This window comes from Tamandua tetradactyla, chromosome 4 (genome assembly GCF_023851605.1).
Source record: "Tamandua tetradactyla isolate mTamTet1 chromosome 4, mTamTet1.pri, whole genome shotgun sequence".
NCBI classification, from domain to species: Eukaryota; Metazoa; Chordata; class Mammalia; order Pilosa; family Myrmecophagidae; genus Tamandua; species Tamandua tetradactyla.
In genome coordinates this window covers 167,424,635-167,451,986 of record NC_135330.1, presented here as the reverse complement: position 1 = coordinate 167,451,986, position 27,352 = coordinate 167,424,635, and the positions used below count along the sequence as shown (strand labels likewise).

The window sequence follows — 27,352 nt, the reverse complement described above, 5'->3', positions numbered from 1 at the left end:
CCTCAATATCCTGAAAAATAGTTGGAGTGAAAAGTTACTTATGATTAGGACTTTGACCTTATAAAACATTTTAAAGATTTTTAAGAAGGTAAAATTACCAGTGTGTTGCATTGGCTGTTCTTAATATGCTAGCTGTAGCATTGGAATCCTGCCGTTTCTGAAATTCCATGAAAATGATTCTTTCCTTCTTTCGTCTCTTTTACGTCAGTGTAGTGATAATTCTGTTCGTTTCTGCTGGGGGATTTGTGATGATGTAGCCTTCTGAAACCAGCGAAAGTGCGTGCAGTTGCTTATCTGCTGCAATTTGAGTCCAGTTTTCCACTCTGTCCTTGTTGTCCACATATTCGATTAAAAAATAATGCGAAATTGGTGGTGGAAGTTTGGTGAAGAAGCTTTTTTTTTTCCTGGGAAAAAACACCCTCACCCTGTCCCAGTGTAATTTATTTATAAAGCAGAAGCATGTATAATCCCACTATTTGAATATAGCTCTTTTCTATTTTTATTTACTTTCCAGTTTTCTATGTACTTATATATCTTTGTGGTCATAATGTGGGTGCTCTTTTTATATTCAATTTTCCATTCAGAATTGTATCATAAATATTGTCCCACATTTCCACATTTTCATATGGTTGTTTTAATGCCTTCTTTGGGTTGTTGGACCATAACTGATTTAACTCCTTCCTTCAGTATAAGGCATGTTTCTTCTTTAGGGAAAAAGAGTTCTAGCCAGAAATACATTCTTGTTTGGGTTTGCTTGTTAGAATAACCTTGGTGCTTTTGTTTGCCTTTAGAGAAGGAAAAATCACTTATCATTGCCCCTTGCCCCCCAGTGGTGTTATTGAAGCACTGTATTATTTAATGAGTTTTATGTTGTTAATTGCTTTGCTTGCATTGATACATGACATTGCTCAGTGGTATTACAAATTCACTGGGCTCCTTGTTCTCCCTGCATGTGGACTGGGATAGGCAGGGTGTGTGCATGGGAGGTACAGTATTAACCCAGAACAACAAACCAGTCCTTTCTGGGCAGCTTGGCTCATGACTGGCAAAGAAAGACAGCAGGAATTCCACCAGGCCGAATTGTACATTTCTTGATTGGGAATTGATAAGTGCAGATATTGTGACTTAATACTACCACCCTGAATGAACATCCACATTAAGTAAGGCCCAGTCCACGCTTTCACACTCTTTCGCAGGTGTATACATGTTGAGTGACTGGCAATAGTCATGGAAATAATACATACCTGAGCATGAGAAGGCGGGCCGGGCGGGCTCCATCCCGTCACAGAGCATCTCCAGGGCTTCCCAGCGAGATGCACGTGTTCTGACCCAAGACTGGAGTAGCCCCATAGCATTTCAGGTTCTGCTGCCAAGATTTTCCATGAAATCATTTTCATGCCAAGTGGTTTCAGATGAGTTTAGATTTTGCTTCCAGAGGAGTTAGGAAAAACTTTTGGTTTTCAAAGATTTTTGGGTTTTGAAATTTTGGAAAAGGGATATAGACCTTTACTACTACCCTTCTACCATTTTCCCCATCTTTTTGTGATGAATAGAAGAACTTAAGGGGAAAGTTAAGATCTTAGTAAGAGAATTAAGTATTACTGAATTTTGCTAGAACCTACTTGCTTTTATTCTGTATTTGAATTTTCAAGTTTTTCTTTCTTGTATGCTGATTGTCTTTAGTGGTTTGTTTAACTCTGATGAGAGTAAATACAGAAATGGAAACTTGTTTGATAAAAGTATAAATAAAGAAAAAGAGGAAGTTTTGTAAGACTTGTTTGTAGGACTTTGCTATTTTAAGCTGAAAAACTACAAGTGTAGACTATGTGGCCATTTACCTGAGTATAAGACAGACAAATTAGTCAAGGATGTATTAGTATTTTGATTGTAATTTTATTCTCATGGTCATTATGTTACAATTTGATGCAACAAGAAACAAACTTTAGAAATGGAGAAAAAAAAGTTTAAAATATATGTAGTTCCCAAATGCACTCCAGATTTCATTTGTAAGTTTATTGGTTAGAAGTCCATCATATTTTCTTAAATACATTTATAAATGATATAAGCTGTTAGGGCTGGCTAGAAAAGCTTCTTAACTCAAAGACTAATTGAACTCAAATCTTAAGAGTTCTTGGGTTTCTAGGTCTAAAGGCATGAAGTTAATTGGTATAAGAGAGAACTGGAGGAGAAGGAAGAATTTTCATTATTTTTCTTGGTGCGGTTCTGGTCCCTTGCAGATTTTCTGAGTAGTTCCCACTGGTCTTTTGTATTGTCCTGGGCATTACTTCCAGTCCTCCTCCGTCCTTTACTGCCTTCAGCATTCCATTAGGCGCTAGTGTAATGCTCTTTTTGCTGCATTCCCTACAGTAGACTTTAGTAGTTCCCAAGTAAATCCTGCTCTTTGTTTTGAAAGTAATTTTAGCTAGGTGCTGGGAAAGCATCCTGCCAGTTCATACAAATAGGGCTTCTTAATTTTGGAAAGAAAGAATGTGTGTTGATCTAGACAGTTCTCTAATTTTTTCAAGTTATTGAAACATTTATGGCATTACGTAGGAGATGATGTGTACGGGTGAAGAATAGGACTTGCCATGTGTTGTAAAGGAGATTAAATGATAAACCTTGTCTTCAAGGAGCTTATCCTGTAGTAGCAGAGGCACATATGTAAACAGTTCAGTGGGATAAATGCAGTTACAGAAGTTTAAGCCACAGAGAAGGGAGTAATTAAATATGGAGAGGTAGCAGTTTTGGAAGATTAATAAAAGGACATGATGCCTGAGCTCTGTTCTAGAAGAAGAATATCTTTTAAAGGCCCAGAGGGATTCCACACATTATAATATTCACAAGCAGAGAGTTTTTAATAGCATGAGATAATTCAATTTTGCTGGGACTTCAAGGGATAGGGAGGGGGAGAACAAGTGACATGAAGTGGAAGAGGTAGTTGGGGTCCACATCCTAAGGGAGCATGCTGAGTAGTTGGGGCTTGTTAAGTGATGTTCAGTTCCCGGGGGTTTTTTGGGGGGGAGGTACGCTGTGTGGCGGGGTCACATTTCGTTCTTTTTCCGTGTGAGTATCCCATTATTGCAGCACCATTTGTTGAGTTTTCGTTTGTTTTGTTTGCTTTGGGAAGTACATGGGCCGGAAATCGAACCTGGGTGGCGAGTATTCTACCGCCTGACTACCCTCGCACTCCTCCTGGGAAGGTTTTAAGAGGCAGTGTGAGACCAATTTGGGGTTTTAACAGTTTTGTGGTTACGCTGGATTGGGAGGAATTTTGTCCATAATTAGGAGCCTGTCACTGTTGCCAAGGTAAGAGCTGATCCGGGACTGCAGGTGTCAGTTTGGGTGGGAAGGAGCGGGAGTGATTCGAGAAGGAGCTGTGGGGAGCCTGGACTGGTCCAGAGAAGATGACAGTGGAGGGGAGGAGAGTCCTAGGATGGCCTGCGGACTCGGGCTTGGTTGGGTGTAGGAGGGTGAACTGTGCAGCCACCAACTGGCCTAGAAGATGGAAGATGAAGAAACGATGTAGATAAGGAATTCTTTTTCGGTTGCTTGGATTGTAGGTGGCAGAAACAAACAGGTGGTAGCATGGCTGGGTCTGGAGCTTGAGGGAAGAGTTCGGGGTCTGGACTGAGTGTGGTTTATTAATTAGGTCATCAGTGGCAGTAACACTATGGAATTGGGTGGGTATGTTGATGGAGGGAGGATTGAAAGAGGAAGAGCAGCATTTCAGACCTTGGAGTCACGCCTGCTTTAGAGAGGTACTCACCCTGGCTGTACGTGCTTTTCAGTGTTTTCTTCTGAGCTCTGCTGTCTCCAGTGTCATGTTTTTTCCACAGGTGCTCTCATGGCAGCTGCACATGTTGTGTCCCTAGGGTGGATGAATGGGGGTCAGAGGCAGGGGCGGCGCTGAGGAGGGCTAATCTGTTATCGGTGGGGACAGTTTGTGAGCTGGTTATTGGTCAGTCAGAAGCAGCTTGTGGTTTCTTAGATGAGAGGAGTTTCTTTTTAAACCATTTTTTTTTTTAGATAAGTCAAATGCCAGAACTCTTAAGTACTCAGTATATACACTTCATTTTGACCCTAAATCTCCTTAATGTATGGTGTAATGGCTATCACTGCTGTAAAGTGGCTCACAAAATAACCTTCCAGGGCACTGGATGGCAAAATTTAGCAAGCAAAATTTAGCAAGCAAATTGTTGTTTAGATACCTCAGTTTTTATGGCGTTACATTCTGCAGATCAACTTAAGCTGAACGCGGTTTGTTTTAACCTCCTTCTGGGGTTGCTGTGGTTGCTTCTTTGCCTGGTTTGGTGGCCCAGAGGAGATGGCAGGACCCCAGCGGGGGTTGAGTACTCATACTTGTTATAAATACTCATTGCGTTAGGGGGTTTCCACTTGTGGGTAAGAGAGAGTAGCAACCCAAATAGTTAGAGAAAAAAAAGGAAAAAGGGGGGATTTATTTCCTCACACAAATGGGAGGGCCAGGATGGCTCTGGGCTTCCAGCACAGCCAATCCAGGGCCTCGCAGGTGCGGCCAGGACTGGACTTCGCAGCCCTTCCTGCCTGCTGTGTCCCGCAGGCCAACCCAGCAGGCGATACAGGTGGCTGCCTGAAGCTGTTGGCTCCCTTTATGTCATCCTGAAGGGGAAAAGAGCTCCCCTTTTCAGGAGCGCTAGTGCACTTTCTCAGGAGGGTGCTGACTGACGGGCCTGGCTTAGGTGGTGTCCCTGATCCTGGCCCATCCCTGGCGTGATGGGGTGGGGCCTGAGCCCGGCTGCGTGTCCCGCGCACCCTGCCGGCGAAGCCTAGCCGTGTGATGCGCAGTTCCCCATGGTCAGGAGAGGGATGTCCTGAAAGGAGCCTTAATAAATGAGCATAGCAGCCCAGCACAGCACTGAGCGAGTGTATGCTAGGAAAGGGTCTCACCCTGAGGGTGATAAACATTTATATAAGAATGAGGGGCTAATACATGTAGGAAGTTTTTATAAAAAAAAAAATCCACCTAGGCATTTTCTTTTGGAAGTTAGTTTTAAACTTGATGAACCAATAATAGGGAATTGTGTGCTCTCTGAGATCCCTGGCATGTTGTGATGCCAGTTGTAAATGACAGGAGGTTGATGGAAATGGCAGAATGTAACTGTGTGGAGAAAGCAGAATTCATGATTATCGTCAGCTGTAATGGCAGCTGGGTTATATAACAGGTGCATGCAGGGACCCTGATATGGAGATTAATAAGGAAAAATGAAAACAGTGTTGGGGGAGGGTATTTTGGGTATCCCATTATTAAAATAGTCTTATTTAATTTTTGTACAACTTTAAACATCCTAAGATGGCACTTTTAAATGGGGAAGAAATTTTGAATTTTTATTTAGGTGGTTTAGTTTTAGTTACTTATTTTAACCTATGAGAGGCTTAATGTTTTATATAACTTGAGGGTCTGGAGATGACAATTTATATAACTTGGCAGGTTAAATCAGAATTTCTGTTTCATTACTGTTTTAGCCAGAGGTAATTTTCATAATTAAAGTGAAATGGCCCATTTAAAGTAAGTTCTGTTCTGTAAAGAGCAGCAGGCGCTGAGCGTCCTTTGGAAGTATGGGCTCCTTGGGGGCTAATGGGAATAATGAGGATATTTTAAAAACATGTCATTTCGGTTCTACTGAGATATTTTCTATATATACCTTTTATTCCTTGTAGGACTCTTTGGTTTCTGACTAGACCAAATGTAGTTTCTCACAACGTGGCAGAGCCTGGGTGGCTGCTGGTCAGCTGCCATTGGGCAGGCAGCAGCCCTCTGGGTTCTCCAGGTGCAGGTGTCTGAGTTACACCTGAGAACTTAGTGATGCTTGGCAGTTAGCCAAGATTCTAACAGTGCATTTCTGCAGAGTTCGTTTTGGTCATCCGCCTCTGTAGTTATTTAGAAGCCGGTAAGTTAAAAATCTTAAGTATATGCCCTGAGAATCGAAGTACTTTCTGCTTGAAGTAGAGCTTCCTTTAAAAAAACAGAATAAAACAAAAGAAACTCTAAAATTTTCCTTTTCGTGTCCTTTATTAGCTGGGTCAGGTGGAACAAGATCTCACGCCAGGTATGGGCCGTCACTCCCTTGGTGCCCCTCTCCCTCTCCTCTGTCTGTGCACTTGACTTTGGCAGCCCTGGGTTTCCCGTGTACCTGACCTCACCTTGCTGACCTACTGTAGGCCTGTCTTACACCTGACCTTGGTTGGTACACTGGGTCTCCTGATTCTAGTTCCTGTGGGCAGTTGTTGGGAATATTAATATCACATGGCGCATGTGCTTTTTTTATTAACAGATAATGTAAGGAGTCCTTAAAACTTTTCAGCTTTTATAAACTCTAGTGTATTTAAAATATTACAGAAGTAATACATGACAAATTATTTTTAAAAATCAAGTAATAGAAAAGTGTATAATTTTATTCCCCAGGGGTAACTAATGTTGAGACAACCCCTGGGGTTGTCTTAATTGCAAAGGATTGTTCACTATCTTACATTTAGAATGGAAGGGAGGGCTTGAGAATTCCATTTGCCTTTTTTTCCTCCCTTATCTTAGCAGCTCCATCAGAAATGTCACTAACCTCTTAACCGAGACCCCTCAAGCAATCCAATTTCTGCCAGCACTTAAGTGCTTTTGATACTCCTGATGAGACATGATACTCAGTCTTCAGCCAACAAAGATTTATTGAATGTCCGTTGTATTTAATGCACCCTGCCGAAGGCTGGGAAAGATGGATAAGATACACCTGCTGTCCTAAATGCGCTCACAGCCCAAGGTTGGGCAGACATTCAAGCAAGCAAATGGAGTATGGGGTAGTATTAACCATAGAGGGATGCAAAGTGGAATGTCTAAGAAAGGAAGCCTTAGATGAGGTGACATTTGAGCCATGTGTTTGGGCATTTCTTTAAGGTGTAGGTGGGTCACAGGCATTCCAGGCAGATGGAATCTGTTCATAGATTAACTGGAGTGACTGGCAGAGCCACCATAGTTGGGTTAGTGTTTTTCCTGCCACTCTCCCCATCTGAAATAATGGAAAAGAAAAAGTGTTGGAAAGATTTACTGTTTGAAATATGATAAACGTGCTAAACTCTATCTAATGTTTGAAAGTAAGAGTTTCAAGCCACATGGTCTTTCCTTAAAGCATGGGATAATTCAGATCAACCCAAAAGTGAGTTTGATGGCATTTTAGCTGATTTCTCATTCACTTTAGGAACAGAAAACAAGAGATTGGAAACCTAGATAGATTGATTGTAGGTAGGTCAGTGTGTTTGTATCTTTAAACTTTTGATTTTGAAATACTTTTGAATTTACCGAACAGTTGGAAAAAACAATTTTAAATTGATACAGAGAACCCCACCATATTCCCTATCCAGATGCCCAGATTTACCAACTTTGACAAATTTGTCTTCCTCCTTCCCTCCCTTTCTCTCTCTCTCTCTCTCTCCTTCTTTCTTTCTTTCTTTCTTTCTGTATATCTGTCTGTTTCTGTTTTCTAAAAATTTGAGAGTAGGTTGAAAACATACTGCTACATCAACACTTAATACTTCTATGTTTTTCCTAAGAACAGTATTCACCTAAGTAGGTACTTAACCACATTAAATGCAGTTATCAAGTTCAAAAAACTGAATATTGATAGAGAGCATGCAGTCTATATTTCAGTTTTTTCAGTTGTTCCAATAATGTTCGTTTTTGCGTTTTCTCCCTCATTATTAATCCAGTCTAGGATCATGTATTGAATTTAATTGTCATTGTCTCTTGAATCTCTCCCCTTTTTTAATCGGGGGAACATACATAACGTTTCCCATCTCATCTACTCCTAAGCATACTGTTCAGTGGGATTATTCACATAGTGTTGTACTCCCATCACCACCACTGAATACAGAACTTTTCCATCTCTCCCAACAGAACCCTGCACTCACTGTGCATTAATTTCCCATTCTCCCTCCTTCCCCCCGTCCCTGGTAACATGTACTCTAATTTTTATTCTATGGATTTTCATGTTCTAGTTTTTTCATATAAGTGAAACCATGTAGTAATATGACCTTTTTTGTGTCTGACTTATTTTACTCAGTATAATGTCTTCAGGGTTCATCTGTGTATATCAGAACTTCTTTTTTTTCAATATGGAATGCTTCACGAATTTGTGTGTCATCCTTGTGCAGGGGCCATGCTCATTTTCTCTGTATTGTTCCAATTTTAGTGTATGTGCTGCGGAAGCAAGCACCTTTTTTTTTAATCGTGAAAAATAACGTATACAAAAAAGTGATACATTTTAAAGCACACTGCAACATTTAGTTATAGAACAGATTTCAGAGTTTGGTATGGGTTACAGTTCTACAATTTAGGTTTTTCCTTCTAACTGCTCTAAGACACTGGAGACTAAAAGAAATACCAGTATAATGATTCAGCAGTCATACTCATTTGTTAAATCCTGTCTTCTCAGTTATAACTCATCTTCTCCTTTGATCTTTCTTCCAATTTCTAGAAGTATTTGGACTACGGCCATTTTAATTTTTTCACGTTGGAAAGGGCTGTCAATGATATGGGATGGTGGATTGGATAGTTGATGTTCTGGTGAGGCTGGCCACTCTGCGTTTCAGGACCCATCTGTCTTGGGAACCCATCTGGAAGTCGTAGGTTTCTGGAAAGTAATCATCGTGCCTGAAACCTTTGTAGAATCTCCAATATAGCCCTAGGTGTTCTTTAGGGTTGGCAGGAATGGTTTTGATTGGAATTTGGCAAACCATGATAAGTAGCAATAACTAGCTGAAGCTTGCATAAGAGTATCCTTCAGAGTAGCCTCTTGACTCTACTTTACTCTCTGTTTTACTTCTTAGTTTTCCCTCTTTTGGTCAGGAAGGCATTGTCCATCCCACGGTGCCAGGGCCAGGCTCATCCTGGGAGTCATATCCCACATTGCTAGGGAAACTTTCACCCTGGATGTTGTGTCCCATGTAGGGGGGAGGTTAGTAATTTCGCTTGCAGAGTTGGGCTTAGAGAGAGAGAGAGGCCACATCTGAGCAACAAAAAAGCCCTCTTAAGTATAACTGTAGGTAGGCTGAACTTCTCTGCTGCATAAATAAGTTTCACAAGAGCAAGCCTCAAGACCAAGGGCTTGGCCTTTTGACTTGGGAGTCCCTAATGTTTGGACAGTATTAGCGGTTTCCCTGATGGTAGAGTTTAATAGTTCCATGTTTTTTTTCTCCCATCCCTTGAGGGATTTTGCCATACTTTTTGATTATCTGCTTAACACACTCTGGGATATATCTGGGCAAAATACATTAAGCCATACAGGAATATAAGCCTTCACTCCCGTTCTGGGCTCCCTGTGTTTGGGTTGTTTAAATGATCTGTCCAGATGAACTTCATTCATTTTTATGCCTGAATAATACTCTGTTGTATGTATATATACCACATTTTGTTAGTGAACAGTTGGGTTGCTTCCATCTTTTGGCTAATGTGACTATGAGCCTTGGCATACAAATATCTGTTGAAGTCCTTGCTTTCAATTCTTTTAGGTTATATCCTTAGTAGTGGTATTGCCTGTTCATGTGGTAGTTCTGTCCTTAGCTTTCTGAGGAACTCCACACTATCTTCCACAGCAGCTGTAACATTTTATGTTCCCACCAGCAATGAATAAGTGTTCCTGTATCTCTGTATCCTCCCCAGTACTTGTAATTATTTATTTGTTTATTTTAATAGTAGCCATTCTAGTGGATGTGAAAAGGTATCTCATTGTGTTTTTGGTTTGTATTTCCCTAATTGGCTGATGATGTTGAGCACCTTTTCACGTGCTTTTTGACCATTTGTATATCTTTGCAGAGATGTCAATGCAGGTCTTCTCCCCATTTTTAAATTGGGTTGTTTGTCTTTTTGTGTTGAGTTGCAGAATTTCTTTATATATTCTGGATATTAAACTCTTATGTCATATATGGTCGCTAATTTTCCTCCATTGTGTAGAGTGTCATTTTAATTTCACGATAAAATCCTTTAAGGTGCAAATGTTTTTTATTTTGATGACGTTCCATTTATCTATTTTTTCTTTTGTTGCTTGTGCTTTGTGTGTAAAGCTTATGAAACCATTGTCTAACATAAAGTACTGCATAGATGTTTCCCTGGTTTTCTTCTAGGAGTTTAATAGTTCTAGCTGGTATATTTAGGCCTTTGATCCATTTTGAGTCAATTTTTGTATATAATATGAGGTAGAGTTCATCTTTATTCTTTTGCAAGTGGAGATTGAATTTTCCCAGCACCATTTGTTAAAGAGACTGTTTTTTGCCAATTGAGTGGTCTTTGCCCTGTTGTGAAAAATCATATAGCCATAAATGTCAGGGTTGATTTCTGAGCTCTCAGTTTGATTTCATTGGATTTTCTGTCTGTCTATCTGTGCCAGTACCATGCTGTTTTGATTACTATGGCTTTGTTTTAAGTCTTAAGATCGGAAAGTGTGAATCCTCTGTAGATTGGAAAGTGTGAATCCTCTGATGTGATTTGTCTTCTTTTTAAAGATGGCTTTGGCTTTTCAGGCCCATTACCCTTCCAAATAAATTTGATGATTGTTTTTTCCATTCTTCAAAATTAGTTGTTATTTAGTCTTCCAGTCTGTGAAGAAAAATGTTCATCTATTTAGTTAGATCTTGTTTGATTTCTTTTAGCAATATTTTTTCATTTTCTGTGTACAAGTCCTTTACATCTTTGTTAGATTTTTTCCTAGATATTTGATTCTTTTAGCTGCTGTAGTGAAGGTATTTGTTTTTCTTGATTTCTTCTTCCAGTTGTTCATTGCTTGTGTATAGAAATACTACTGATTTTTGAGTGTTGATCTTGTACCTCCCCCTCCCCCCCCGCTTTGCTGAATTCTTTTATTAGTTTCAAGAGCTTTGTTGTAGATTTTCCAGGATTTTCTGTACATAGGATCATGCCATCTGCAAATAAGGAAAGTTTTACTTCTTCCTTTCTGTTTTGGATGCCTTTTATTTCTTTTCTGTTGGTTAATTGCTCTGGCAAGAACTTCCAGAGCAGTGTTGAGTAACAGTGGTAACATGGGCATCCATCCCTTGTTCCTGATCTTAGATGTAAAACTTTCAGTCTTTCACCGGTGAGTGTGATGTTAGTCGTGGGTGTTTCTTATATGCCTTTTATCACATTGAAGAAATTTCCTTGTATTCCTAGTTTTCTACGTGTTTTTATCAAGAAGGGTGCTGGATTTTGTTCACTGCATTTTCTGTATCATTTGAGATGACCATGTGGTTTTTTTTCTTTATTCTTTTAATGAGGTATATTGTTTTGATGTTGAATCACTCTTGCATACCTGGGATAAATCCCACTGGGTCTTGGTGTACAATTCTTTTACTGTACTGCTGGATTTGATTTGCTGTTATCTTGTTGAGGATTTTTTCATCTATATTCATAAAAGTTATTATTCTGTCATTTTCTTTTTGCGTGGTATCTTTATGTCGTTTTGGTATGAGAGTGATGTTGGCCTCATAGAATTAAATAGGGAGTGCTCCTATAATTTTTCAGAAGTGTTTGAGCAGGATTGATGTTAATTCTTCTTGGAATCTTTGGTAAAGTTTTACTGTGAAGCCATTTGGTCCTGGAATTTTCTTGAAAGTCTACTTTTTGGTATATGTATTTTTGCATCAAGATATTACCTAATTTCCCTTGTGATTCCCTCTTTAACCCATTGATATGTGGTTTAATTTTGACATGTATTCACACTATTGAGGGGCACATAAAAGACTTGGAGAAGACATCCCAGGAAACAAAGGGAGTTTCAGATAGCACGTGCCTTGGGCTTTCACAGAAACAGAAAAGCACATGACTTCCATGAGCAAAAAAAAGAGATTTAAAAAAAAAATGTGGAAATGAATCAACTGATAAGGTACACCAGAGAACTGGAAGAGCTAAAAAAGAGAACATAGGGAAAAGTCTCACTTTAGAACTAATATATGTAAAAGAAATAGCAAACAGCATAATTTATACTCTAGCCAATTAAGTGTGTGATGTGGACAGCAACTTAAGAAAGTCACATAAATTTCAGCGGAAAAAATGAAGAAGAAGATGTTAAAAAACAAAATTAGAAGAAGATGGAAGAAAGGCAACCGAGAGCCAGAATATCAGTTTGACAGGCACTGTTGATTGTTGAGACAGTGGCCATTCCATCCTCTTTCTCCCTTACCTCCCTTTGTTGTGGAGGATAATAAACCTAAATACCCAATATCTCAGCCTCCTCAGAAAGGTAAACTTCTTCTTACTTGAAAACATTGATGCTTCTTTGAGTGAAAAAAAAAAAGTTATATAATTGTACAGGAAAAAAAATTACTGTATATATACGGTATATTAAAACTAGAAGGAAAAAACCCTTTTACCCTGTTTGCAGATTGGCCCAAATGAGTGTTGTTCTTCAGAGCTTAGCTTGCCTATCAGCGAGCTTAAAGAATAACTCAGAGTGAAAGCTTAGGACCCTCCCTAGTATTTTCTGAGTGTGTGGCTTGTCCTGTAATCTATGTGTAGCCCTAGGATTCCCCTATTTACGTGGATTTGAATACCCCCTTTCCCTCAGGAGTTTAGTGTTTCTTCCTGGTCCCAGGCAACTGCCATTTAACTATTCTCCTACAGCATTCTAGCTGTCCATAGGGCAACACTACAATTATCCACTGTCTCCCTGCAGCATTACAGTTATCCACTGTAAATAAACTGTATTAGTGAGTCAGTTGTGGGCTGTAGATGGCCTTCCTCGTTAAGTGTGATTCCTGTAGAAAAGGGTAAATCATTAAAGAGCTGTAAGAAGGGTGAAGTTACACCAAGCACAAGCAGGGAAGATGTGGTTATGTTTGACTTACAGAAGAAGTTATGTAGGCTCAGTTACTGATTAGCTGTATACATTTCAAATGGTCAGATTAAAAAATTTTCCTTACCTGAAATCTTTGTGTTTCATAGTATTTATCTACATGAACTCAGGATAGGGTCCTTTGAGGTTTGTATTAGTGATAATCCAGTTGTAGGAGTACCTGAATGGTGACCAGTTCCCTTAGCCTGGGGTAATGCTCAGGTGGCTTCTCTGTTATTACTTAAGGGAGTAATATTGAGAGATCCATATGCATATTGATGGTCATATAGTGATTAAATAGATTATTCACTTTTCATAGAAAATGATGTGGCTTGTGGGAGAATAGTGATGTGTGCACGTGGTTAGATATGGGATTTGAGGATAAGCCCTTGAGGGCTTTCATTGAAATTTCCAGCATGCCAGTAGAAATCACTTGTTTTGGTTTGCTAAAGTGCTCGCTGGCTTGCTCACTAGTGCTCTCTCTCTCCCTCCCTCTCCCTCTCCCTCTCCCTCCCTCCCCCTCCCTCCCTCCCTCCTCCTCCCTCCCTCCCTCCCTCTCTCCCTTCCTCTCTTCCTCTCTACTCTCTCCCTCTCTGCTCTGAGTTTTTTATCTGTCATTTACCATCTCATTCAGGACTCCAGCAAGGGGATCAAGACCCATCTTGAATGAGCAGAGTCGCATCTCCATGGAAACAACCTAATCAGAAGGTCCCACCCACGATAGGTCTGCACTCACAGGAATGGATTAAAAGAACAGAGGCTTTTCTGGGGTACATAACGGATTCCAACCGGCACATCACTGTTACAGCTGCTTCTGCATGTAACATTGACAGTGTGGCCCAGGGAAGGAAAATTCAACCAAGGCTTCTGGTCAAACTATGATGAGAATTTAGGAACATTTGTTTGTTATCTACTAATTAAAATCTTTTTTCATATTTTATTCCCAGGACAACGGTACTGTGTATGCGTTTTTCTGTGTGTTTTGTTTGCAGATGACTAAGGCAACTGGTAAACTAAGGCCAGTGAGGCAAATAGTAAGCAGGCTTATATGGTCTGGAGGCCATATAAGCCTGGCTATAGTCTCCATGTTCTTTTCTGTTCACTCTGCCAGGTTCTCCAGTGGAGTTTCCTTCATGGAGGATTATTAGGATCTCTTTCATTTGACTTTTTGAGGGAGAAAGGAGGAATTGGTGATCTAGTTACCTAAATGGTATCATCTACCATGAGGGTTTAACAGTAGATAGTTCTGTATGGATAAGCACTGCAGCCTTAGATTTATGTATTAGGGGGATTTGGTTAGGGGATTGAGACTGTGATATTGAAGTATAGAAAGGGTACTTGGATGTGCTGTGCATTTCTCAGTTTGCTAGGTTGATCAGAAAGAGTTGGTGCTGTTCATACTGCTAAGTTCCTAGCTGCCCATCCCTGGGATCGGTGCAGAGCAAATAGTGTTGTCACAGTTAATAGATCGCATCCCCTTCTAACCTCACCCTTTCTGCTTCCCGTGGTATACCATTAGGAGAGTCTGTGGACAAGAGGTATTTTAGTACAAATACTGGAAAAACAGCTCACAGCAAACAGCCTGCTGGCTTTTAAAAAATCTGTATCATCGTCTAAATTCTTTAATTAATTTACACATTCATACAATTGCATATGTAAAGAAGCGGAACTGCTGGGCTCTTAGAGGGCCCCACAGATCAAGCATGAATAACTCCAAAAGAATTCACATGACATGCAGGAGAAGTTGATGTGTTATGCCACTTTTCACTTGAGAAAATCCATCTCCTTGGCTTTTCTGAGCCTATTGCTTGATTTTTGATAGTTTTTTGAAAATGAGAAATGGGAATTTGAGTTTTTTATTATGGAAGTTACACCGCCTGCGTTTGTGGAATTGGAGATAAGAAGGCCTGTTGTGTGTGATATTGAAAGATTGGCAGCTAGCCTGCTTATCTTTAGTTTGGTGGAATGGAAAGCCCGTTAGAAGGAGGAATAGCCAGTCTGGTGGTGAGTGAGGCCCCAGCTGCTTGCGAAAAGCGTTTGGGCTGGCCAGTGAGCTGAAGAAAGCTCTGGTCCACCATATTCTTGGCAAAATCGGGTTGCCTTATGGTGATAGCCATAAGATAATCTTAGTTTTATTACAGGCCTGATGATACATCATCATTAAAAAAGAAAAGAAAGAACGCAAAGTCAAAAATATAAAAAAAAAAAGACTTTTAAAACGAATAACTCAATGTTTTGCAGCATTTAGTTGAAAGGCAGTTAAATAAGCCTTTGAAAATTAACAGACATAAGGTACGGGCAGGCCATTTGAGATCTGCCTGGAGGTTATGACAAATGCGGTGGGAAAACATCTCCTTCTGGAAAAAGGCACTCAGACTCTCATGCTGCCCAGCCCTTTGTCCGTTGTATGTTTTGAAACGTGAATCTTACTACATTATCTGGAACACCGCTCTGTTCTCTGTCATTAGAAGCCTGAGTTCCTCAGCTTTTGCTAAATGATTGTTTTGCCACATCTGGTTCTTTGTCTGAAAGTAAAGGAATTCATGTTGTGTGATGTCTTTTAAATTGAAGTTTCACATGCTATAAATTATTTCTGTTCTCTTATTTATTCTTTGGGGAAACTGTGAGTGACAAAAGGTTTTAATGGAGCCGTATTGAACTATAGTATTGAAATATAGTATATTGAACTACAGTATCTTCAGAAATTCTCATGAACTCTAACTTCTTTATAGTTTCATATTTCCTCTTCATTTTCAGAAAAAAATTAAGTGGGGTTAAAAATCAATGCTATGTATCAGGAGTTAAGTTTTATTGAAATTTTCAGGTGTATTATCTTAGTAGTTTCATTTTGTTTATGGGTTGTCTTTATGGAGAGACTTGTTTAAAAAGAAACACAGGATTATGGTGTTTAATATAGTTCAGGCTGTTTAATATGGACGGAAATTTGCTTTTTCAGTTTATTGTTATATTGATTGATTCTGAGTAATGGGTTAGAGATGCCTAATGACTGACCTTGAGCAACCAGCATGGCTTGACACAAGTATTCTTGGACCACAGATTTAAAATCTTCCTAAAGTCAAGTCTGACCTTTTTTGGTCTTTTAGTGTACATGTGTGTTCGTATGTGTTCATTAACAGTAGAAATGTTGTAGCTCCACTTTTATCTTAGTATAAATTTGTAAAACAGGCTCATTGTTAACAATTGGGACAACAAAGAAAAACGGAGAACTGAGTAAAAGCCATTCAGTTCCAAGATTACCACGAACATTTTAGAGTATATCCTTCCCAAACTTTTCTGTAAATGTGTGTGAGTGAGCTTTCTATTTTAAACAAAAATGGAGTCATTCTGTTTGTACTGTTCTGTAATGTGCTTTTGTGCTTTTTCCTATTGAACATGCTGGGATACTTTTCCCTGTCAATAAATAAACATTATGTTGAGCAGCTGCTTGGTATTGCATTGTGTGACTGCATCATAGTTTCTGTAATTAACCTGACATTGGCATCTGCTTATGTAGTTTACAGCTTAAAAAAAAAAATAGGAGAAACTTCCAGTGAATAATGACTCTTTCTGCTAGTCTGTTTCCTTAGGGATAAGCTCCTAGAAGTGGTATTTTGCCTTTAACTTCCTTCATTTTCAGGAACAGTAGCTATTTATATATGTGGAATCATCTTTATTTCCATGTTGATCCTCTTTTCTCAGTCACTTTTATTTTTTACTCTGCTATTTATTAGAGTAACATTTTTAATGTGATTTTTTTTTGGGGTGGGAGAATGATTTTTATTATTCTCGTCTCATGTTTAATGTCCTACTATGTTAACCTTTTTTAGAGAGTTCTAAAAGAGAGAATCCAGGTTATTTTTTCAGTTGCTTTGAGATTTGAGAGAAGTGTTTGTCTGCAAAGCCCCATCCCACCCCACCCTCTGCTCTGGGAATTCTTCTGAAAGGTGCCCTTCATTAACCTTTTCCTTAGTTATTTCTCACCGCTCCCTTTTCTGTTAGAGTGTCTCTTTGTGCCTCAGTGTTGGATTCTTCCGGTTTATGATACATCTCTGAATAGTGACACTTTTTTTTTTTTTTTGGTGCATGGTCCGGGAATCGAACCCGGGTCTCCCGCATGAAAGGCGGGCATTCTAACCACTGAACTACTGAATAGGGACACTTCTGTACTTCTGTCTGCACCTCCTGTCTGCTCAGGAATAATGGTGGGGCCCCTTTGGAACACTTGCTCACCCCATATCGCATCTGTCCCTTCAGAACGCACTTTGCCCGACCCTCTGCCTTCTGCCCGTAGGGTGCGCGTCCACTCCGTCCTTGCGGTGGTCAGATCACCCAGGTGCAAGACTCTGCTCCTGTTTGGAGATGGCAGATCTGCTTAGCTGCCTCTGGTCAACAGAGGCAAAGCTTTCTTTCTCCTCCAGAAAGCTTCTTCTGGTTAGGAAAATAGGAATGACCTTCTTCAGGCAGACCTTCTGTGCTCTGTTTGCTTTGTGGTTGAAACTGGGTCCCCATATGACGGTTCCTGCCATCTTGGTATCCTCCCTACAGCCTCAGCCATTGGCATTCCTAGAAAAAAGCAGCAGGATCCCTCAGGCCCTCTCAGTTTCCAAGGTAGCTGCTCTTTGTATGAAGTCTAGAGAGTTGAAGATTTGTTCTCTTTTTTCCCTCAGCCTGGTTCAGATTTCCCAGTATTTGACAGATAGTCTTTATTAACCGTGGTTTAGGGTTATAGTTGTTTCCTGGTTTTATTGTAGATGGGCTTTAAATCTCATTTTCATTCTTTTATTAATTTCATTGTGAATTAAAGAGGAGTAGCATAAACATATCTTTTAATTGCCTTCTTTTACTTGAAGTCTCTTAATGGTTATTTTTAACTGTGGGTTCCACCAACATGACTGATCCAACTTGCCAAACTTGCCAGTTTATACTGCTGCATGCTATTTTTATTAGGGCCAAGAAGGACTCAGAAATAAAACAAAGTTTCTTTTTATATAGTAATTCATTTATATGGCATTAATACACATTGATGACTTAATCTACCAAATATCTAGCAATAGATGGTTAACTATTTTGATGGAAATCTTTGAAGATATGGCAGTAACTTTAAAACTCCCTTAAAGAATATTTATTGGTCACAGTTTCATGTTGATGTAAGATTGCCTTGTGTCCGTGTAAATGTCAGCTGTGATACAAGAAACCTTTTAAGTTTTGGTACTGGTCGCCACTTGATGCTCACCCAGCCCTCTGCTTTCTGGTTCTGACCTGGTCACAGCCCTGCCCTACTCCCTACAGCAGAGTTTGACAGAAGGGACCTCATGGTGTTACCTTCCTGATACCAGCTGGAGAATTGAAGAAACACTGAAAAGAAAATAGCTTTCTCTTTAAGTGTGGGGTGGTGTCCAGATTCATTTGTGTTGGAAACAAATCTTATTTTGGGTCATACATCTTTATTAATTATTTCAGCATGCTATTTTCAGATTTTTCTCTATGGGGAGTAGCTGGGACAGTTCCTGTCTCCCACAGTAGGGGCAGTGTCCTGCTATCCCGGAATTCAGTAATGTCTTGAGGGGCTACTGAAGGGTAGAAATAGAGGGACTTGCTGCCACAGCAGAGAGCCTCAAATTCCTGTTCTTTGTCCACTCTGTCTTTATTGTCTCTGCCTTCCGCAGCAACCCGAGCCATTTCTAAAGGTTATTGTCCACCCTCTGTCCTGCTTTGCTGCTTCTAATCTGCTGTAGGTTAGCAACCGAGTATTTGGCCTTTCCTAGATCATGCAAGTATTATGAATTGGATTATTATGAGAGAGAGGCTGCAAACTTCTGTGACATGGAGTACGTGCAAACTCAGGGCTCAAGGTTTGTCACAGCTGTTTTTGTACTTAGAGGCCTTTTTTGCTTTCTACTTCTGGAGGGTGGTGGTTTCTAAAATCGACCTCTGAATCAAAGTTGAGTTACTATACTTGAATAATTTTGTATGCTTCAGTTAAATATATGCATACTTCAAGTTGCAGTCCAACCAGGGGGAGCAGATTTGTTGAATTATTCATTTGATTTGCCCTTCAAGAGTTTGGCTCTCTCTATTTGGCAAAGAAACAACTCTGTAGGGTGCTTGGGTAGGAAGACATTTTATTGAAGCTATGAACTTTTGGAAAATAGCATCATTGGCTATTTTTACTTATTCAACCATAGAGCAGAGCCATACTCTTCCCCCCCTCCTTTTACCTTTACTGACATTTTTAGGCCCAGGGTAGCTTAAGTTAGCTGAGTTTTCTTATACAAACTGAGTAGAGGGTTTTTAAATTACAGTGATTAGAGAGCTTCGTATTCTGTTATCTCCACAGATATACCTCTGCTAGTCAGTCTGTATATTGCGGTTTTGAGTTAGGAAATTATGGGGTCAGAATTTAAAACTGAGTTGTCACAACATCAACTAGTTCCATCCCCTATCTCATATTATCGATATTCCCTTCCAACATGAACAAGTTAGAATGGCCATTGGCCCAAATATCCCTAAAAGAGTGGGAGAAAGATCAGAGGTGATGGTGGAGTAATACAGAGAAGGTAGGGTTTAACAAATGAGTATGACTGCTGAATCATTACGTTGATATTTCTTTTAGTCTCCAGTACCTTAGAGCAGCTAGAATTAAAAACCTAAAATTTGGATTGGTAATTCATACTATATAACTCTGAAATCTGTTCTACACCTAATTGTTGCAGTGTACTTTGAAATTTATTGCTTTTTTGTATGTATGTTATTTTTCATAAAAAAAGAAAAGGAGGAGTATAAAAGTATAATATTTAACAAATGAGTCTGACTGTTGAATCATTGTATTAATATTTCTTTTGGTCTCCAGTATCTTGGAGTAGTTAGAAGAATAAATGAAAAAAAATACTGGACCTGTAAACCATACCAGACTTTAAAATCTGCTCTATAACTACTTGTTAAAATGTACTTGGAAATTTATTGCTTTTTTATATGTATGTTATATTCCACAATTTAAAAAAGTTAAAAAAAAGACCGAGATGTTGCCATACATAGTGATTATTAATACTTTAATGTGTAGATAGAAAAATATAGTAAAAGATAAATATTTAGAAAGTAAACTCAATCATCAGTTTTCCCAGGGTCCATAGGTTTGCTTTGCTTCCCCTCAGTTTGACTATACTTTTTACCTCCATAGAAAGGAGATTTTTAATAGGAAGGTGCAGTGGTAATTAGAAACCATGAAACCTAAGTATTTATTAGGTTCAGCCATGTGATTTTGATGTGTCTGTTTCTTAATCTGAAGTAAATATACTATCATGTAGGCTTTTTGTTGTGTCTAAGAAGCCGTTTACTGATGGTTCTCTGAAGAACATAGAGTCATATAGGTGTGTGTGAAGCATTACTGTGTTAACACTTGATGAAACCCCAAATTTGTGAGTTTGGCTTATTGTCAGTCACCAACAGTAAAATGCAGAACTGGGGAAGAAGTTGGAACCAGCTTCCTGATAAAGATTTTTTTATTGTTTAAAGGATTAATATATTCTTGTTTTCAGTCTTTTTTGCCCTTTAATGGACAATACAGAGTTTGCTGGAACTGTTCTTTCTTAGTATTTGTTTAGGCTTGCACACAAAAGGTTTGCTTATTAAGTCCCCATTTGTACTACTTTAAAATGTCTCACACAGCAGTCAACAATGGGAGTTGGTGAAAGGCAGTGCTAAGAAAATATTAAATTATGAAAGCTGGTTACCATGTCCATCAAATAATGCAGTCTTCTGAATGACCCTAGTCTTCAGGGTAGGATAAAAAATAAAAATGGCCTATGTAGATTCTTAGAGAACAGTCAGTGAGGAGACAGGAGTGATAAGCCTTCTTTCCCACATATTCAGTGTGATTTTATCTGTCTACTGAATACTACCCAGGAAGAGCCTATTTCAGTAGACCATAGTTATTAAGGAAGAGCTGTATCAATCTTGCTTTGGAACCCAAGATTTTAATTTTTTCAGCTTGTATTATAGTAAATATAATCAAGTAATGGGTAGCATTGTATTTGCTTGCTGTATTCCATGCCACCTAGAATTTATGATACATTTTACTTAATCCCAGGTTTTAGTGGTACCAGTTTCTGTTGTTTAGATCTGTAATTAGAATATACTTCTTCTTTGTACAGTACAACAGTTAAGGATGTGAGCTTTTAAGACAAATTGTTTCAAATCTTGCCTCCTCCATATATTTGTTTTATGACCTGATGCAAGTCCTCTTTCCTTTATGTTGTGGTTTCCTTATCTTTGAAGAGGTGAGGATTAAAGGATTTGATTCTCTTGGAGCAGTACTAAATTGGCTGCTTCTCAATAAAAAAATAACATATCTTTGCTGAAGGAATTTAAAAATTTATTTTAAATTTGGTTATAATTTTCCTGAACCATAACCCTTTCCGCATCTGATACAGGATGCTCTTTCTTTACTCACAATTCTGAAAGTTTTCATAATTCTTTTATGAAAACATAAGGAAAACGATTTTTCTTTTTAAACTTGCTCTGGACAAAGACACTGCATTTTATAAGTAGTAGATTAGAATTCATCTTGAAGTCTTAGGGTCGTGGTTTTTATTAGCTGGAAGCTTCTCGGATGTACTATAGCTTTGTGGCCTGCACTAGCTGCCAGTTTGGGGGGCTAAGATAGATAGAAGAATAGACAGGATGTGAGGTTTCTGTAAATCATGAACCTATGGGAAAATATAAAACTTTTGGTGTTCCCCCTCCCCCCCCAAAAAAAAGTTATTCATTCACTGGACTTTTGAGCTCTTACCCCAAGCCAGGTATTGTGCTAGATGCTGGGCAAGATGAACTGGATGGAGTTCTTGTCCTTAAGGCTCTTGATTTGGGAAAGACAGAGATGGATGGAGATATGTATGAGTGGTGTTTTTTTTTTTTTTTAAGAACTTTATTAGATATATTTTATATATAAAATACACCCATTTCAGGTGTATAAATCAGTGATTTTTAGTAAGTTTGCTGAATGGAGCAGCCGTCACCATAAATCAGTTTTAGAATATTTTCATCCCCCTAATAAGATTCCCTCACGCTTATTTACAGTTAATTCTTGTTTCTATCCCCTGCCTCAGGCAACCACTAAACTACTTTCTGTCTTCATGGATTTGCCTATTCTAGGTATTTCATGTAATACCTGAAGTTTATTCTGAAGTTCCTCCATGTTGCAGCATATATGAGAACTTCGTTCCTTTTTATGGCTACATAACTATTCCATCATGTGGATATACGTTTTGTCTGTCCATTCACCTGTTGAGGTACAGTTAGGCTCTTTACATCTTTACAGTTTTTGTCTATTATGAATATTGCTACTATGGATGTTCACATGCAAGTCTTTGTGTGGCCATATGTTTATTTTTTTGCATGGGCAGGCACTGGAAATCGAACCCAGGTCTTCGGCACAGCAGACAAGAACTCTGCCACTAAGCCGCTGCCGCACTGCCCTTGTGTGGCTACATGCTTTTATTTCTCTTGGGTGGGTACCTAGGAGTGGCTGGGTCAAATGATAGCTTATGTTTAACTTTTTGAGAAACTGCCCAATTATTTTCTGAAGTGGCTGTACAGCAGTTTATGAGGGTTCCTCTTTCTCCCATATATATGGTATTAATACAGTGTAGTGAAAGTAACCTCACAGTTATGTTGAGTCCTTATATATACCAAAATAAAATAAGTGAGACATTATGTTATTTATTGTCATTATTATCCTCTGTCACATAAACCTCGTAAGGCAAGACTCCCTTTTACAGCTGTTCTTTGCTGAGATTACTTTGCCCAGCTCAGAGACTCACAAAACCAGGCTTCATTTAAAGTGTGACTATTGGCCAGTCTGACTCTAAAACTCGCTCTCTTAAGCACTTTACCAATTTATGATTTTAAAAAAAGTTAATTTATTGTTTTTTCTATGTATGTTATTTTTCACAATAAAATGTTATAACAAACAAAAATGTTACGTTATTTAAAGAGTATACAAGGTTGTTATATCAATATGGAATAATAGTGAAAATCATCCAATAACAAAAAAGTTGTTATGCTCTTTTAGAAGCATTTTAGTGTTATAGCTAGCTTAGCCCACTCATGAAAGAGGCGTGTACATGAGGACAACGTAATTGTAATGGATAGACTGGAATTTGAAAATAGTGTACAAAATGGGCAGCAGCTGAATCACTTAATATTTGTCTTTTCTATTTGGTTTTGGTGGGTATCAGGATCTGTGAAATAATGAGGAAAGTGTTGATCACTAACCCTCCTCTTTCCATCCTTCCCTTTCCACTCAGCCCTTAGCTCTGGATTCCTGTGTCTCCTCAGTTAATTTTCCTTTTAATTCCTTCCAGAAATTGTGACAGGTTTTAGGAGGGTAGAACAAAGGTCTGTTTTCTCACTAATGATGGAATTCTTTCATTTGAGTTTGGGTCTAAGTAAGGAGTAAGAAATAAGGGATACCAGGGGGACATTATAGGAAAGAGGTGAGAGGACAGGTAGGAATCGCCAGTGGTTTTGACATGTTTTACTTCCCGAAACCTTTCTAGGAGTGATTGCAGTGCTTTCTAGGAGTGTTAACTGCAGTTGTGTGCTTTATGTGTGTTAGTCACAGGGTATGGGGAGAAGACAGAAAATCAGCAGAAGATCTGTTTAATGTACAGATAAATTGTCATTTGAGGATGGGGTTAAACATAAGGCACTAAGAAAAATAATTGACCTAAGTGATAATACCTTTTTCTTCACTAAAACCTGAAGTCCACTTCCGGAGAAGATGGCGGCTTAGTAAGACGCGCGGGTCTTAGTTCCTCCTCCAGAAAAGCAACTAAAGAAACAGAAACAATACGAAACAGCTCCCGGAGCCACGACAGAGACCAAAAAGACAGCGTACCCCATTCTGGAACAGCTGAACGGGCAGGGAGAATCCGCTGCGGTGAGATACCTGAGGGGCGCGCGTTTTCGCGGCTGGGGCGGCTGGCGACTGGGGTCCCCTCCACACACGTGGCTCCCCGGTCGGACTGGGAACGTTGGATAGCGGGGCCCTCCCGCCACGCTTGGCGTCTCGGGCCAGCTGGGCAATTTGGACCGGCACTCCCCCAAGCCGTGGCGACCGGCGACACCCCCCTCCACGTGCGGTTTCCTGGGCCCGACTGAGAGATTCGGATTGGCAAGTTAAAGGAGCCACAGCATCTTTTACTGGTGGGCCCCGCAGACAGACGAGCACCACGAGCGCCACCTACTGGGCAGGAAAAGAAAAACAGAGCCCAGAGATTTCACAGAAAAACCTTTCAACCAACCGGGTCCCACACCCAGGGAAATCTGATCAAATGCCCAGACACCAGCAGAAAATAATGGATGACGCTCGGAAAATTGAAGATATGGCCCAGTCAAAGGAACAAACCAATAGTTCAAATGAGATACAGGAGCTGAGACAACTAATGCTGAATATACGAACAGAAATGGAAAAACTCTTCAAAAACCAAATCAATAAATTGAGGGAGGACATGAAGAAGACATGGGCTGAACAAAAAGAAGAAATGGAAAATCTGAAAAAACAAATCACAGAACTTATAGGAGTGAAGGACAAAGCAGAAAAGATGGAAAAAACAATGGATACCTACAATGGTAGATCTAAAGAGACAGAAGCTACAATTAGTGAACTGGAGGATGGAACATCTGAATTCCAAAAAGAAACAGAAACAATAGGGAAAAGAATGGAAAAACTTGAGCAGGGGATCAGGGAACTGAATGACAATATGAAGCGCACAAATATACATGTTGTGGGTGTCCCAGAAGGAGAAGAGAAGGGAAAAGGAGGAGAAAAACTAATGGAAGAAGTTATCACTGAAAATTTCCCAACTCTTATGAAAGACCTAAATTTACAGATCCAAGAAGTGCAGCGCACTCCAAAGAGAATAGACCCAAATAGGCGTTATCCAAGACACTTACTAGTTAGAATGTCAGAGGTCAAAGAGTAAGAGAGGATCTTGAAAGCAGCAAGAGAAAAACAATCCATCACATACAAGGGAAACCCAATAAGACTATGTGTAGATTTCTCAGCAGAAACCATGGAAGCTAGAAGACAGTGGGATGATGTATTTAAATTACTAAAAGAGAAAAACTGCCAACCAAGACTCCTATATCCAGCAAAATTGTCCTTCAAAAATGAAGGAGAAATTAAAACATTTATAGACAAAAAGTCACTGAGAAAATTTGTGACCAAGAGACCAGCTCTGCAAGAAATACTAAAGGGAGCACTAGAGTCAGATACAAAAAGACAGAAGAGAGAGGTATGGAGTAAAGTGTAGAAAGAAAGAAAATCAGATATGATATATATAATACAAAAGCCAAAATGGTAGAGGAAAATATTATCCAAACAGTAATAACACTAAAAGTTAATGGACTGAATTTCCCAATCAAAAGACATAGAATGGCAGAATGGATTACGACCCAGCAATACCACTGCTAGGTATCTACTCAAAGGACTTAAGGGCAAAGACACAGATGGACATTTGCACACCAGTGTTTATAGCAGCATTATCTACAATTGCAAAGAGATGGAAACAGCCAAAATGTCCATCAACAGACGAGTGGCTAAACAAACTGTGGCGCATACCTACGATGGAATATTATGCAGCTTTAAGACAGACTAAACTTATGAAGCATGTAATAACATGGATGGACCTAGAGAACATTATGCTGAGTGAGTCTAGCCAAAAACTAAAGGACAAATACTGTATGGTCCCACTGATGTGAACCGACATTCGAGAATCAGCTTGGAATATATCATTGGTAACAGAGACCAGCAGGAGTTAGAAACAGGGTAAGTTAATGGGTAATTGGAGCTGAAGGGATACAGACTGTGCAACAGGACTAGATACAAAAACTCAAAAATGGACAGCACAATAATACCTAAGTGTAATGTAACTATGTTGGAACACTGAATGAAGCTACACCTGAAATATAGGTTTATGTTTGTTTGTTTGTTTGTAAAAAAAAAAAAAAAAAACCTGAAGTCCATTGTGATCCTCAGGAAGGGAGTTCTGGAACTCCCTGATGAGAATTTCCTGAAGTCTCTGTGGATTAGTGACTTGAAGAGGGGGTAGGGATGATAGAAAGCAAGTATCTGTTGTGCTTATAGGAAACCAGGGTGTAAGCTACCAGCATGGTCTGCAGAGCTGTGGAGCTTTGGGCCTGCTGATCCTGCACTTGAGCTGTACCCTGAACTGAGTAGTTACGGAATGATAACGATGGCTAATTTGTACAGCCAGATACCTAATCCCTTTGTCTCTATTAACATATTTAATGCCTCCTTCCAACCCTGTGAGGAAAGTGCTGTTATTGTTCCCTGTTGTAGTGTGTTAGGCTGCCGAAAGCAGATATCATAAAATAGGTTGGGTTTAGTAAGGGTATTTATTAGCTTACAAACTTAAAGTTCTGAAGTGATAAAAATGGCCAGATCATTGCATCATCAAGATGAAATCTTTCTGAAAGACTGGCTACTGGCAATCCTGGACTCTTGTCACATGGCAAGGCGTATGGCAGTGTCTGCTAGGCGTATGGCAGTGTCTGCTAGTCTCTCCCTTTTCTTCCAGTTTTCCTTGATTTCAGCTTCTTGCTTCCATGGCTTTCTCTCTTTGGATTTTATTCATACTCAGTAAGAAGATGGCTGGTTTGAAGTTAGGTACCCAAGAAAAGCCATGTTCTTTTAATCCTGTCTTGTGGGTGTAGACTTATTGTGGGTGGGATTTTTGATTAGTTTGTTTCCATGGAGATGTGACCTCGCCCCTTCAAGGAGGGTCTTAGTTTACCATAGTCCTTCAAAGAGCTCACAGAGAAAGAGACTCAGAGCCGAACAGCAGAGAAATGAAACCAAGACACAGGCATTTGGAGATGCTAAATGAAGAGATGAAACCCATAGTCTGCCCTGGAGAAGCAAAGTGAGGAACCACAGATACTTAGTGTGAAAGCCATTGGAAACAGGAGCTGAGAGAGCTGTTTGAAACCAGAGGCTAGGAGAGAAGGACAGCACACTTCGCCATGTGCCTTCCCATGTTACAGAGGAACTGGGATGCCACCTGCCTTTCCTCTGAGAAGGTATCCTTTTGTTGGTGAGTTAAGTTATACATTTTCATGGCCTTAGACTTGTAACTTCTAATTTAATAAATCCCCTTTATAAAAGCCAATCCATTTCTGGTATATTGCATTCCAGCAAAACAAAACAGCAGGATATTTTGGTGACTAGGATTTTAACTTAAGATGTACCCCATCTCATTCCACGGTCTTAATCCTCTGTTTCGGTTTGCTAAAGCTGCTGGAACGCATTATACAAGAAATGGATTGGCTTTTTCAAAGGGGATTTATTAAGTTATAAATTTACAGTCCTAAGGCCATTCTCTCAAATGGCTTTCTCAGCTTCTGGCTTCTCCTGGGTTGTTTTCCTTCTGTATCACTAAATGTCTGTGTCTGAGCTTCCTTGAAAATGTTTCTCTGATAAAGGA

General features: G+C 39.5%; 1 protein-coding gene and 1 non-coding gene across 2 annotated transcripts in view; one reads left to right on the top strand and one right to left on the bottom strand.

Annotated features, from left to right (window-relative positions):
• The window catches only part of STK24 (serine/threonine kinase 24), a 162,061-nt gene that overhangs the window by 11,632 nt on the left and 123,077 nt on the right, over positions 1 to 27,352 (top strand). The gene's annotated exons all lie outside the window — the stretch shown is intronic.
• LOC143681799 (U6 spliceosomal RNA) lies at positions 8,131 to 8,237 on the bottom strand. Its single transcript, XR_013174858.1, has one exon. It is a non-coding gene; the product is annotated as a U6 spliceosomal RNA (small nuclear RNA).